This window comes from Salvia splendens, chromosome 5 (assembly GCF_004379255.2).
Source record: "Salvia splendens isolate huo1 chromosome 5, SspV2, whole genome shotgun sequence".
NCBI lineage: Eukaryota > Viridiplantae > Streptophyta > Magnoliopsida > Lamiales > Lamiaceae > Salvia > Salvia splendens.
The window spans coordinates 29,967,067-29,983,376 of record NC_056036.1 but is presented as its reverse complement, the minus strand read 5'-3'; positions in this window follow the sequence as shown (position 1 = coordinate 29,983,376).

Sequence of the window (16,310 nt, the reverse complement as noted above, 5' to 3'; positions counted from 1 at the left end):
AGTAGGAAATAAAAAAGGGGGGACATGTATTTTGAAGCAAGGGAGGAAAAATATGTAAATCCTCGATTAAATGGGAATAGAATTTAAATTTGGAAAATTTTTTTGTTTTATTGGAAAAGACTCCCATAAAATAGGTAACAAATAAATTAATTTCCACAAGGAAAATAAAAGCATATGGGGCGTGTGGGATGGAGAGCAAAAATAAAAGGAAAATATTCACATCCCCAATTAATTAGACATGTGTATTAATTTGGTATTTATTTGAATAGAAGGGATTCCACAAAATAGGAAACAAATATAATTTCTCCCCAATAGGGAAGGGCCGAAAATTGGCTTTAATTGCCACAAGGAAATAATTCAAATCTTCATTTAATTATGGTGAGGAACAAAATGTGGCATGATTTAATTGGATTTAAAATAAAAGAAGGGAAATCAACAAGACACCAATTAATTCAAAGAAAATAATTCATCCTCCTAATTAAGATAGGGGATTTTCGAAACTTACAAAAATAGGCTAGGGTTCGAATTTCATGTAGCGCAAATTAGGGATAATTCGATTTGGATTTAATTTGGATAAATATCCCAAAACAATTAATTAAATCCAAGAAGAAAATATTAATTCCAATAATTGAAGGTGCCGAAAATTCCCAATTATTTGGCTAGAATAAAAATGCATGATCTCGCTTACTTAATTCCCCACATTGGAAAATATAAAGTATATAACACACTTCATTCCACATCACCCACCACAATTATTTCACATAATCATCTCAATCACACAAAAATAAAAAAAATTTCACAAAAGAAATTTCCACTTGACATCCACATTAAAACAAAAGACGTAAAAATTTTTGGGATGCTACAACTACTCCAGATGAGACAGTAGTGGTGCTGTTCGGGCAGTGGCGAAACTAGACAGCTCCGGCAGCGGCAGTGGCTGTGTTTTGCCCGAGGCAGCGGAGTTTCGGACCGTGCCTCGGGCAGTGGCCCATCGCCCATCGGCCACTGCGTTGTTGAAGCGCACACACCTCTCAAACCTAAGTTTCTACTTGTTTTCTTGCTTGTCATGGTTTTCTCAACTAATTGGGATACATGGTACTTAAGGCTTGTGATTCATTCTTTCATTCATAAGATACTGAAAGAGTTAGAACTTGGTCTTCATGATTTTTTTTTCTTGGCACACGAGCTTGTTAAAATAAAAATTTGAGCATTCTATAATTCTATAAAATAAAAATTTGAGCATCAAATGTTAGGGATTGTTATAATATTTGAGCATTCTATAATTCTTGTTCGTGCATGATTTAATGATATGAATAGCTACGAATAAATTTGATGTTGAAGATTTTACCTTGAGAAGGTAGTGTGAAGAGAATTGACTCCTCTTCTTCAAGCATTCAATTGAGAATCTTCACTTTAAAATAATTTGATTGGGGTTTATGGAATCCGGATCCTCTGCGGTGGCTTAGACTAATGTGGTAAAAATGGTGTCGTTTTGTTTATATTTATCTCCTTTTCACAATTCTTTTATTTTCTTTTCTAGAATTGGTGGAGCAAATTTGAATATGCAAAATAAATTGCATAAAAAACTCTTTCTTGCTAATATTTTGCCATATGTTATTGTAAATGTGAGATATATGGACCCATTGAAGTTGGGCTTGAGGAATTAAATCAACGGGCTGAATTAATTCTGAGCCCGAATCCTAATTTGTAGCCCAATTGATTGTGGCCGGTTACTTACCTGGGTGAACCGATTGCTGCCATGTGGCAACTCCACGAGGATCGTGCTCCTGAGCCGTTGGATCTGGAAGTGTGTTTGTGATGTGAGATAAGTTTGAGGGACGTTTCTCATTCACGCATTCATTCAATTACTCTCTCTCTCTCTCTCTCAGATATCTGCTTCTTCTTCTCTCTAGAAACTTCTCTCTCTCATATCTGATCTTCGTCGATCTTCTTCTCCGATGACTTCTTCCCTCCAGTTGAGTGAGCGATGAGTGTAGATTCTTCAGCCCCTGTGTTGATAGATCCGTTGACCCAAGATTGTGTTAGGGTTTGTATACTAGAAATCACCTTTCGAGTGATTGAATAATGTAAAACTCTAATAATTATTTTCCAATGAATGCAACAGATTATTTTTGTCATAATGTTGTTATGTTTTACATTTAATGGATGTTTATTGCATATTTAAATGTATAAGCGAACATAACATAAGTCTAAGTCTTTGTTCTAGTAGACCGGTTGTGGGCTGCGCTCAATTTAAGGTACGCGGTCAGTTCTGAACAAAGAAAAAATAAGAATCTCACAACCCAGATAGACCTAGACTACCTATCGTGAAAGGTTGCAATGTCAGTCCGATTATTTCTAAGCCTTATTGAAATATGATGACGTTGGTGTGGTATAGCACCGAATGGATCTAACAGCAAAACGAGTCTTTATGCTATCTACTGAAAGACGAGGTCTTGATAATTAATATCTTAATCAATGTACATTAGCATTAAGCATACGATATTGAGTATCTACTACTTTGACTTACCAAAGGTGCGGGTTTTTCGTCACCCAACGATCCAGGTATATTGGGTAGTGGTGATCATTGTCTAGCGGTGCTAGGATTGCTATTATGTTGAATCATGCGCGAGGAGAGTCTCGTTTGATAACATCCATAAGAGGAGCTCGAAACAAGGTTTTATTATTCGGAACCTAGCTAGTTGGAGTTTAATTACTCTATGAATAATAAATAAGAGTTTCTTGCTAAGTCCACTCTTGGAGAATAAAATATTTTAATTAATTAAGTCCATAGCAGATATTAATTAATTAATGGATGTTTCTATCTTAAGCGCGGGAAATGAATTAAACAAATAAAAGGAAACCCGGAATACTTGTAATTTCAGATTTGGAAAGGCAGTGCAATATTACTTCTGTAGTGCCTGCTTGTAATATTCCAATATAAGCTTATATTAAATTGTGCGTTCAATTTAATTAGTAAAAAACTAATTGGGTGAGGCCATGTCCAAATTCTTCCTTAGATCCCTGACTGGGCCCAATATGTGACTTTATAAATAGGAGAATAAAGGAGACAGAAAACTTAATTATAAAAGCAAGAATTTTCGTCCCTCTCTAAAAAGAGGGAGAATTCGAAAATTGCTCTCTCCGTGAGTTGAGTTCTGTCTTCGTTATTCGAGTCCCAGTATCCTGGTGAGATTTGCCCACACAAATATCAGCATACAGTCCGGGACACCAGTCAGAAGATCAGAGGTCAAGTACTGAAGATCTTCACGTGGAGACGGAGCAAGCCATCATCGATTCTTGATTGAATCAACGAGGTAAATTGGCTAATTCCGTAGTGAGCATGTTTTAAGGATTTTATATGCTAAAACATGTTTTAATTCAAGTTATGAGCATGATACATGTGATAATTACTCGAATAGAATTTCTCTAAATAATCTGCTAAATAGATCAAATTTATGTGATCGGATCTCGTGCACGCTTCCGCTGCCAAACCCCTTCAATTGGTATCAGAGCCAGTCTTTGGCTCTGATTATTTGGATTTAAATTTCGCGAAATTCATGTATGCATGTATTATTTGATTGCGAAGCATGTTCTTGGTGTTTTGTTTAATTTATTATGCATGATGAACTCAAGAACTATCGAATCAAAGAACTTGAATTACTCGATCGTACGAAACGTGTGATCCGTCGTCGCTCGCGCCGAGACGGATTGCACCCCGCGCGATCGTGAAACAGGGTTGTCGATTGAGTGGGAGCTGAGGGATCGCGATCACAGGACGACGCGCAGTCGAGCGTGGGCTCGAGCGCGACACCGACCGAGACCGCAAACCCCAGGCGGCCCCGCACCAAGGCCGACGTGAAGGCTGGCACGGAGTGGTGGTTCGTCCGAGAACCACAGAGACACCAGGCGCCGAGAGCTGGAACCCTAGGCGGAAGGAAGGGTGGCCGAAGCTGGCCGAGAGCAGGCGCGCCACCGTGCGCGCCACGGGCCGAGAGCTCGCGCCACCCCGACGGCTCGGATGGCCGAGATGGGCGTCGAGACGCTGGCCGAGAGGCGCTCGCCGCCGCGTGTGCGCCTGGCCGAGAAGTGTCGACACCCGACGGATCGACGCGCCGAGACGGGCGGGGCGCACCTGGCCGAGAGGAGCGGCACCGACGTGCGCACTCCTGGCCGAGAGGATACGACACCCGACGAGCCAGGCGGCCGAGACACTGGCGCGCCACCTGCGTGCCACGGCCGAAACGCTTCATGCGTCGTGATCCGACGACGAACTCGACGGATTTTCGTCGTTCATCGTTCGTGCGAATCTCGTGCGATGAGATAACGATGAAGGATTATTTTAATGATTATTTAATTATTTTATTAAAAGATATCATTAAAATATTATTATTTAATGGAAATAAAATCTTTTTGGAAGATTTACCTAGATTTTAGGAATATTTTTATTATTATCTATATCTATGGAAATAAATAATTTTATTTTATTACTAGATGATATGGATGAGAATAATTTAATAGTTTCCTAATATTTATCTAGATTTTAGGAATATTTTTATTATTATCTATATCTATGGAAATAAATGATATTATTTTATTCCTAGATGATATGGATGAGAATAATTTAATAGTTTCCTAATACTTATATATCTAGAATCCTAATTAGGATAGATATGTATGAATACATTAAATAATAAATCTTCTCTTCCTAATCTTAAACATGTAAATAATTTGAATTTAATTTTTCATGTCTTATTAAGAATTAAATAATTTAATTATTTTAGATATATCTTATAGTAGACATGAATAAAAATTAAATACTGGAACATTATTTTCTTAATGGAAGACGCCAACTATAAATAAAGGATTCAATTATCCAGCATATTAAATACCAACAGAAGTTAATTAAGCCTTAATCTGCCTCAATGCTAAGAATAATTGAATAAAAACCATAACCCAAAATATCTAAACTGTAATTACAAACTCAACGTTTGTATATGGTCTCCACCAATTGGTCTGTAATTTATGAAGCTGTTTCCAATATTATCGTCACCTGCACTGTAGGACAATAATCCTAGGAAATAGCGAGTTCATAAGGCGGACTTCTCAAATATAAATAGTATGAACTAGAATGTGGTTTCCAATATTATCGACACCTGCTCTGTAGGGACAATAATCCTAAGAAACTGCGAGATTCAGAAGTTCACACAGGATTTATGGGATGGCTTGATCTTATTAGCAGCACATAAGCATTGTCATGGGAGTGTGTTGTAGAATGAGACTCTGTAATCCTAAAGAGGTGGTCTTGCTTAGGCAACATTAGGCGGCCATGCCACTCTGTGGTCTCTGGACTATTCGCCGGTGTTGTGACCAGTAAAAATTGTAAGATTTTAATGCGTATTAACTTCCCCTGGAGGATACAAAATTTTAATTTTACTGTTGTAAGATTTTGAAAAGTTTTATGGTTAATCTAATCAAACTTCTTACATAAGTTTATGACAAATGGTAAATATTATGTGTTGCAGTGCAAATCAAATCGTCAATATGTCGTTTAATCCTCTTTCTGCAATACTTAAAGAAAACAAACTCGATGGCCAAAATTACATAGAATGGAAACAAAATTTGGACATCGTTCTCACAGCAGATGAGTACATCTTTGTACTCACAACCCCGCGACCTCCAGTGCCACCAGCTAACGCTGTGGCAGGAGTCAGAGATGCACACAGACGGTGACATAAGGCGAATGAGATGGCTAAGTGCTATATGTTGGCATCTATGTCATCAGTACACAAGCATCTGCATTCAGCCATGGAAACCGTGCCGAGATCATGCAGAATCTCAAGAATCTTTTTGGTACTCAGATTCGAACGACTAAGTCTCAAGCTTTTCGGAGTATCATGTCGAAGACTATGAAGGAAGGCTCGTCTGTGAGGGACCATGTCCTCGAGATGATGGGCCACCTCAACCAAATTGTGGTCTTGGGAGGGACGATCGATCCCGAGTCCCAGGTGACTATTATCCTTCAAAGTCTTCCCCCTAGCTTCCAGCAGTTCAAGCTCAACTTCGAGATGAACAAAAGGAACTACACCTTGGTAGAGCTGTTGACTGAACTTCAGTCGGTAGAGGACCTTATGGTCCAGGCTAAGGCGGCCATGATGACTTCGGCGCCTCGTTCCTCTGGCTTCAAGCCTAGCGCAGGAAAAAGGTCGGCACCGAACTCAGGGCCGACCAAGATAGCTAAGGGAAAGAAGAAGAAGAGGGAAAACAAGAAGCCCACAGGGAAGTGTTTCAAGTGCGGAGAGAATGGGCATTGGAAGCCAGATTGTCCTAAAAAGGGCAAGGCTACAGGTATGCACCAAGCTTTAGTAGTCAAGTCATGTTTGGCTTCGAAGTCTACTTGCACTTGGGTTATTGACACTGGAGCCACTGATCATATTTGTTTTGATCCTGACTTAATGCAGGTGACAAGAGGGCTACGTGATCGTGAGATCGAGGTCCAGATGGGAGACGCTACAAAAGTGGCGGCCGTAGCAGTGGGAGACATTTATTTGCGTTTTAGTAGTTATAGATTTTTGATTTTGAAGAATGTTTTGTTGATACCTTCTTTTAGAAGAAATTTAATTTCAGTTTCTAAATTAGTTTTTTATGGATATTCGATTTCTTTTAATGACAATTGCGTTATTAAGAAAGATGGTTCTCATAACTGTCGTGGTATCATGGAAAATAATCTGTACACAATCACATCTACATAGTTTAATAATTGCAAATCAGAACTCAATACAACATCGAAAATTTCAAAGAAACAAAAGGAACCTTCAAGTTCAATGAACGAAACGTACTTATGGCACCTTAGACTTGGTCATGCCAATGAAAGGAGGATCCATTCTCTTGTTAAACAAGACCTTATTAAAGGTCTAGAGGAGGAACCTTTTCATAAGTGTGAGTCATGCTTAGAAGGCAAGATGACCAAGAGGCCTTTTCAGGCTAAGGGCAATAGGGCCAAGGAAGTACTTGAGCTCGTTTATTCCGATGTATGTGGACCAATGTCTACTGAGGCAAGAGGTGGTTTTTGATATTTCATCACATTTATTGATGACTTCTCGAAAATTGGATACGTCTATTTGATGCACCACAAGTCAGAGTCTTTTGATAAGTTCAAGGACTTTAAGACTCTTGTGGAGAAGTATCATGGTAAGAGTATCAAAAGCCTACGATCTGATCGTGGAGGCGAGTACCTCAGTGCTGAGTTTTTGGTCTACTTGTCGGAGTCGGGAATTGAATCACAACTGACTGCGCCGGGCACGCCCCAGCAGAACGACGTGGCTGAAAGAAGGAACAAGACCTTATTGAACATGGTCCGATCGATGATGAGTTATGCACGGCTACCTACTTCGTTTTGGGGACATGCCTTGCTTTCTGCAAGCCATATTTTAGACAATTTACCATCAAAATCCGTACCTACTACTCCTTATGAGTTGTGGAATGGGCGCAAGCCCAATCTAGCACATCTCAAGATTTGGGGTTGTCCGGCTCATGTATTGCAAAAGGATCCAACTAAGCTAGGATCAAGGACGGAGGTATGTTTGTTTATAGGGTACCCCAGAGGAACGAAAGCTTATGAATTCTTTAGTCTCCGAGATAAGAAAGTTATTGTGAGCACTCACGCCACATTCTTAGAAGAAGACTATGTAATGAAACCCAGCAGTGAAGTGGCTCTTGATGAGCTAACTTCTGTCACAAATTCCATTAACCAAGAACGAGTACCAAGTGTACAAATAATTCCAGAAACATCAACTTCTATTCCAAGAATTGTAGTGCCGCGCCGCAGTGGGAGGGTCTCACATGAGCCCGAAAGATACATTGGTTTGGGGGAATCTATGGATCACTCCTCAGACAGCAATGTATTAGATCCCTGGAACTTTGCGGAAGCGCAGGCAGATGTCGATCATTGTAAATGGGTGAAAGCAATGGATTCAGAACTACAATCTACGATAGACAAAGACGTCTACGATTTGTCCGTCCTACCCGAAGGCTGTACTGCCATTGGGAGCAAGTGGATATATAAATGTAAACATGGACCCGATGGACGAGTTAAAGTCTTCAAGGCAAGACTAGTGGCTAAGGGGTATACCCAAAAGGAAGGTGTCGATTATGACGAGACTTTCTCCCCAGTGGCCATGCTCAAATCGATCTGGATACTATTGTCTATAGCAGCTTATATGGATTGGGATATATGACAGATGGACGTTAAGACTGCATTTCTAAATGTCAGTCTTGAGGAGACCATCTACATGGAACAACCCGAAGGTTATGCCATAAAGGGCAAGGAACACATGGTTTGGAAGCTTAAGAAGGCCATTTATGGCCTTAAGCAAGCATCTAGATCATGGAACCAGTGTTTCGATCAAACTGTTTGCAAGTTTGGATTCAAAAAATGCCCAAGTGAAAGCTGTATGTACAAGAAGGTTGAAAAGGGGAATGTAGTGTTCTTAGTTTTATATGTAGATGACATTCTTCTAATTGGAAACAATAAAAAAATGTTGTCATCAGTATGAACATGGTTGTCAATCCAGTTCGAGATGAAGGATATGGGAGACGCGAGACACATCCTCGGGATCAAGGTTATTCGGAATCGAGAAAAGAAGATGTTGTGCTTATCTCAAGAACCTTACATCAAAACAGTACTTAGTCGCTTTACCATGCAGGACGCCAAGAAAGGTTTCTTACCTTTTAGACATGACATCCATCTATCTCAAGAGATGTGCCCCAAAACGCCGTCTGAGATACAAGCAATGAGAAGGATTCCATATGCTTCAGCAGTTGGAAGTCTCATGTATGCTATGCTTTGTACGAGGCCTAATATTTGCTTTGCTGTTGGCATGGTGGCAAGATACCAGTCGAATCCGGGCCAAGGACATTGGACTGCCGTAAAGAACATACTCAAGTACCTTAAACGGACTAAGGACTATGCTCTAGTTTACAATGCAGCTCGAGCTCTGTCCTTTGGGATATTCTGACTCAGACTTTCAAGCTGATCAGGACTCGAGAAAATCTACTTCAGGATATGTGTTCACCTTAAGAGGTGGAGCCGTAATTTGGAAGAGTGTGAAGCAGAAATGCATCGCGGACTCGACCATGGAAGCCGAGTATGTGGCCGCTTCGGAGGCTGAAAAAGAGGCAGTATGGTTCAAGAACTTCCTTATGGATTTAGGTGTGGTTGCAAATCTGCCCAAGAGCATCACGGTTTATTGTGACAATTCTGGTGCTGTGGCAAATTCGAAGGAACCAAGAGCTCACAAAGCGAGCAAACACATAGAGCGGAAGTATCATATCATAAGGGATATAGTGTAGAGAAGAGACATACAAGTGGTCAAGATTGCGTCAGAGAACAACCTGACAGATCCCTTTACAAAGGCATTGGCGGTAAAACCGTTCGAGTCTTTATGCTATCTACTGAAAGATAAGGTCATGATAATTAATTTCTTAATCAATGTACGTTAGCATTGAGCATACCATATTGAGTCTCTACTACTTTGACTTATCAAAGGTGCGGGTTTTTCGTCACCCAACGATCCAGGTATATTGGGTAGTGGTGATCATTGTCTTGCGGTGCTAAGATTGCTATTATGTTGAATCGTGCGCGAGGAGAGTCTCGTTTGATAACATTCACAAGAGGAGCTCGAAACGAGGTTTTATTATTCGGAACCTAGCTAGTTGGAGTTTAATTGCTCTATGAATAATAAATAAGAGTTTCTTGCTAAGTCCACTCTTGGAGAATAAAATATGTTAATTAATTAAGTCCATAGCAGACATTAATTAATTAATGGATGTTTCTATCTTAAGCGCGGGAAATGAATTAAACAAATAAAAAGAAACCCGAAATATTACTTTTGTAGTGGCTTCTTGTAATATTCCAATATAAGCTTATATTAAATTGTGGGTTCAATTTATTTAGTAAAAAGCTAATTGGGTGAGGCCATGTCCAATTTCTTCCTTAGATCCCTGACTGAGCCCAATATGTGACTTTATAAATAGGAGAATAAAGGAGGCAGAAAACATAATTATAAAAGCAAGAATTTTCGTCCCCCTCTAAAAAGAGAGAGAATTCGAAAATTGCTCCATCCGTGAGCTGAGTTCTGTCTTCGTTATTCGAGTCATAGTATTCTGGTGAGATTTGCCCATACAAATATCAGCATACAGTCTGGGACACCAGTCAGAAGATCAGATGTCGAGTACTGAAGATCTTCACGTGGAGACGGAGCAAGCCATCATCGATTCTTGATTGAATCAACGAGGTATATTGGCTAATTCCGTAGTGAGCATGGTTTAGGGATTTTATATGCTAAAGCATGTTTTAATTCAAGTTATGAGCATGATATATGTGATAATTACGCGAATAGAATTTGTCTAAATAATCTGCTAAATAGATCAAATTTATGTGATCGGATCTCGTGCATGCTTCCGCTGCCAAACCCCTTCAGATTGAACGATTCAGTTCAGATCTGGCGGTTGAGTGAAGAACTTCGGGCGATTCCTTGTGATTTGAGAGATCTGTGACCTCATGTGGTTTCGGAGGTGATTTTGAGTTGTGACCGTGAACATCGTGTGGTAGTTGGCTGGTGCGAAGTAGAAATCGGTAGATCCCTAGGGTTTGGGGTCTGGTTAGTCTCACGTTGCTCCCTTGTGACTCGTGGTGCAAACGGTGGAGGTCTTTGGCCCTGTGAAATTGCGTGTGCAACCTGAGCCATTGTCCCTTGGTTTCTGACTTGTATTACTTCTTGTTGTTTCTTGTCTTAGATTCCTTAGGATCTGGTTTCTTGTTATACTGATGTCACGACCGCCCATACAAGGGGTACCACAAACGCGGCGATCGTGACCGACATGCATGGATTACAATTTAAAAGAACAACTTAATTGAATTAAAGAAAGGAAAACAACCTAACTTAAAGATTTTAAGGTTTTATTATTTTTTTTTTGAAAGGACATAAGATAAAAAGAATACTTTTAAAAAGGACAAAGGAAAAGTTAGACTTAAGAAATACATCAATTAAAAATTTAAGTAAAACAAGCATTAAACTTAAATCTCGAAGAATACCATTTTTAAAATGCAACGTAAAACTTGTTTAAAACTCATCACCACCATACATGTTCAGACACAAAAACATAAAGATTAAGGTCTTAAGACACAATTTAAAACATAGCAGCGGATAAATAAGGTTCAAAGAGAGTCAAGGATCACGCCTATGTATGACGACACAACGTATCCTAGGGTCTTTAGCCAGCTCAACATCCACCGCAACATCTAGCTCAACCTGCAAAATTTTTAAAAGAAATTGCAGGGCTGAGTACTTGTTGTACTCAATGGGCTCATGCCGAAAACATTTATCAAGTTATGTCATCCATACCAGTGATCTCGAGTTTTATACGCAGTAAAGAAAATATCACGAGAACACAAAAATGTTTCATAGACTGGCCAGTCAAATATTCTCCCCACTTTTCACATCAATCCAACAATCACAATCACAGTGCGACGAAAGTGTGGCCACACTATTCGCCCACGAGACCGGCCGACTTGCAAGGACGGCTCACGATCCCACCAGTGTACACAACCCGATAGGGTTTACGGCCCTACTCGGACCCGAATTCGTTTCACAATACAGCCATATAGCCTAACGGAGTAAACTCATACGAACTAGGCATCAGGCACACAATCTCATAACAAAAACAGTCCATGGCATGACAAAACAGTTAAACCACCCTTGTATCTCCACATAATATTTTTCGGAAAAATAAAGAGGTATGAAAAGAAAGCCCACCTCGTTCTCTTAGAAATTCACAACCCAACTTAGCAACTCTCGATCCTCGAGTTCACGAGTACACAACACCCTTGTCAAAGACAACACAATTAGTTTCCCCCAACAACATATTACTATGCATGTCCTATCGATTCTCTCGTCGTTTTTCTCAAATTCCCGACCCAACATACGTCACAAAGATGGGAGAACACATCGTAACACATTTCGATTTATCACACGTGATCACATCATTTAAACACGTTCCTTGGACATACATGTATCATATAATACTTTTAAACATGAAAATAAGTGTTATTTTAACAAGGCAGAAAACTGGCAGAACTGCGCGACCGTTTTGTAAAAATTACTATAAAATCACCCGTCCTCAAAAGATGCTAAATTTTGGCCACAATACAGAGGACACATTCAAGTTCACCCATGAAAATCGAAATCACGTCGTTTAGTCAGTCACATCACATATTGAACTCTCTGGTCGAAACATATAATTTCTGACAGTACTGCGCAGTTCATTTGAAAAATTCTCCATAAATTCATAAGATTCCCAAAAAGGCTGAAAATTTAACACAACATAGAAGACACTTCATATTTTCATATAGTTCAAGAATCACATCGATCGGAGGCCATTTGGTCAGTCAAATAGAAAACGAAACATTCATGGCGAGAACTCACGTTTCTGGCAGATTTGCGCAGTTAACTTCAAAATTTATTAAAAAATTCATTTTTCGATAGAATGGGCTTAAATTCACACGAGACACAGGAGACACCTTGACTTTTACTCAGTAAAAATTTCGTAGCCAAATTCGTTGGTTTGATGGGTCGAATACAGATCATAAGTCACTGGTCGAGCATCACAGAATTCTGGTTCAAATTCGGAAATAGGGTTTTTAAAACTTCCACAACACAACCACCGATTTTTCATGCTCGAAAACACATAATCATGCTTACACGTTCCTCATACACATATTTGCATACAAACTCATATTATTCACAAATATTTCGATCCAATACACATGATTCCAATCAACAACGTAAAAATCAAACAAGTTCTTACGAACACACAATTTCCCTCCCGTTAAAACTTGCGATCTATCAAACCTACACTCTCTACGTGCATGTAGGACTCAAGACATGGTTCAAAAGAGAAGGAGGAGGAAAAGTGTGCGAATATACCTTCCTTTGACAAAACGAATCGGTAGAAGCGTAGAATGAAGCGATCCGTCGGAAACTCTTGAAGATACTTTCAATGGTTGCAAGAACAATGGTGGATGGAGGATTTTTGGAGATGGGAGAGTGGGAGAAGTTGAAAAAAAGCGTGTGGGAGAGGGAGAGAATGAATGCGGTGAAATTTTTGAGTGAATGGGGGCTAGGGTTTTATTATTTGGTATTTATTTGCTAGGTTTAAGTCCATGAATGAATTAAATAAATAAATTGTGAGGAATTAAATATATAGGCCAATGAATAAAAATCCCACAATTATGAAGAGCCAAATTTTCGAAAATTATGGCTGAAAAATTAATAAGGAATTATTTGGTATTTACCTGGAGAGAATTAATTCCACAACTTAGGAAATAAAAATAATGGATACAAGGAAACAAATAAATTAAATCTCTAAGTAGGAAAATTGTGGTGGGGGCTGAAAATTTCAAGGGCTTTGCACAAGGAAATTATTTAAATCCCCAATTAAATAGAATATGATTTAAATATGGTAATTTCTTTATGGAATAAGGCTCCCATAAAATAGGTAACAATTATTCAAATTCCCACAAGGAAAATAGTAGTATGGGGCGTGTGACATGGAAGGGAAGTAGTAGAAAAATTATTCACACCCCCAATTAAATAGAATAGGAATTTATTTGAATACTGAGGGATTCCACAAATTAGGAACAAATAAAAATATTCTCCAAATTTTATTTGAGAGGGCCGAAAATTGCTAGGCTCAAATAGTCAAGGAAATATCCCAACTCTCTATTTATTTTGGGTGAAGAAGTAAAATATAACATGATTTAATTGGATTAAATTCAAAAGAAGAGAGTCCATAAAGCACCAATTAAATCGAATGAAAAATAATCCAATCTCCTATTGGAGATTTTCGAAACTCCCAAGGAAAAAGGGATGGAGTTCGAATTTCATGTAGTGTAATTTAGGGTCCATTGGTTTGGATTTAATTTGGAATAAAGTCCCAAAACAATTAATTAAATCCACAAAGAGAAGTACTATTTCAATAATTTCGGAATGACCGGAAGTATCAATTAATTGAATCGAGAAATGATTAATGCATGATCCTATTAATCTTTCCCCCACATTGGAAAACGATAAAAAAAACTCGAGCTCATCATTCCACAATTACCACGACAATTTATTTCACGCAAAGCACTTAATCACATTAAATCAAACGTTTCAAAATTCCAAAAAATTCCAATAACATAATAAAAAGGGTCACAAAAGTTTGGGATGTTACATCCTTCCCCTCTAAATAGAAATTTCGTCCCGAAATTTGATCGTCTCACACAAACAGCTCGGAAACTTTTCTTTCATCTTATCTTCTAACTCCCACGTAGCTTCCTCGGGACAATGGTGCTTCCACAACACCTTCACGGACGCTATCGTCTTGTTCCGTAGCTCTTGTACCTTCCGATCTAGGATTGCTTCGGGCCTTTCCTCGTAGCTCATGTCGGGGTTTAGGATCACTTCCTCTTGGTGAATCACATGTTTGGGGTCGAACACGTACTTGCGCAACTGCGACACGTGGAACACGTTGTGCACGTTCCCAAAGCTGGGAGGTAACGCCAAACGATATGCCACAGGACCTACTTCATCGATGATCTCGTACGGTCCCACAAAACGCGGTTTCAGCTTGCCCTTCACTCCAAATCTCGCAACTCCTCTCGTCGGGGACACTTTCAAGAACACTTTGTCACCAACGTCGAATTTGATTTCCGTTCGACGCACGTCCGCATACGACTTCTGTCTATCTTGAGCTTCCTTGATCCTTACGCGGATTTGATGCACAATTTCAGTCATCTCCTTTATAGCATCGGGTCCTAACATCTTCCTCTCGCCGACTTTATCCCAATAAAGTGGGGATTGACACTTCCTGCCATACAAAGCTTCGTACGGGGCCATATCGATCGTCGCTTGATAGCTATTGTTGTAGGCGAATTCAACCAATGGTAGAACTGTTTCCCAACTTTCCCCTCGATCTAAGACAACTGCTCGCAACATATCTTCAAGTGTCTGAATCGTCCTCTCTGACTGCCCATCCGATTGCGGGTGATAAGCAGTGTTGAAGTTCAGTTGTGTGCCCAATTCGCGTTGCAAACTCATCCAAAACTTTGAGGTAAACTTCGTATCGCGGTCGGATACAATGGTCTTTGGCACTCCATGCAATCGCACAATCTCGTTCACGTAGAGTTTAGCTAACTTGTCCGCGCCATAAGTAATTTTCATCGGTAAGAAGTGTGCGCTCTTAGTAAGTCGATCAATGATCACCCAAAACGCAGTGTTGCCCTTCTGTGACTTTGGCAAACCCGTCACGAAATCCATGGCTAGATGTTCCCACTTCCATTCAGGAATTTCGAGCGGTTGTAACTTCCCATATGGCCGTTGGTGTAGGGCCTTCACTTGTTGGCATGCTAGACATCGTTCCACATATGACGCTACATCCCCTTTCATCCCATTCCACCAAAACCGTTGCTTCAAATCCCGATACATCTTCGTGCTTCCGGGGTGTGCGGTGTAAGGCGTGTCATGCGCTTCACTCAAAATCTCCTCTTTTAGCACCTCATCGCTTGGCACACACAATCGTCCATCATACGTCAAAGCATTATCCGCCTCCTCACGGTAATGATCAAGCTTCTCGGCTCTCACCTTCGCGCGTAATTCCTCCAACTTTCCATCACGTCGCTGGGCTTCTATGAGTTTGGTTCTCAAATCTGGCTCAATCACTAGTGTCGCCACTCTTGCACCTACTGTCTCGGGCGCTTTCACTATTTCCAAACTCATCTTGTCAAACTCGTGAATCAAAGCTTCCTCATGCGTTAGGAAATAAGCCAGTTGAGGTTGGTTCTTCCTACTCAAGGCATCGGCGACCACATTCGCCTTGCCCGGATGGTAATTAATACCGCAGTCCTAGTCTTTCACGACCTCTAACCAACGTCGTTATCGCATGTTTAGCTCCTTCTGCTCGAAGAAGTACTTGAGACTCTTGTGATCGGTGTAGATTTCGCATCTCACTCCATAGAGATGATGTCTCCAAATTTTCAGTGCATGCACCACTGCTGCTAACTCCAAATCATGCGTCGGAAAATTCAACTCATTCGGTCTCAGCTGTCGGGAAGCATATGCTATCACCTTCCCATCTTGCATTAACACACATCCTAGTCCTACTTTCGACGCGTCCGTATAGACGGCGAAGTCCTTGTCGGGTTCTGGTACCGCTAGGACTGGTGCTGTAGTCAATTTCTCCTTCAATAGTTGGAAACTCGCCTCGCACTC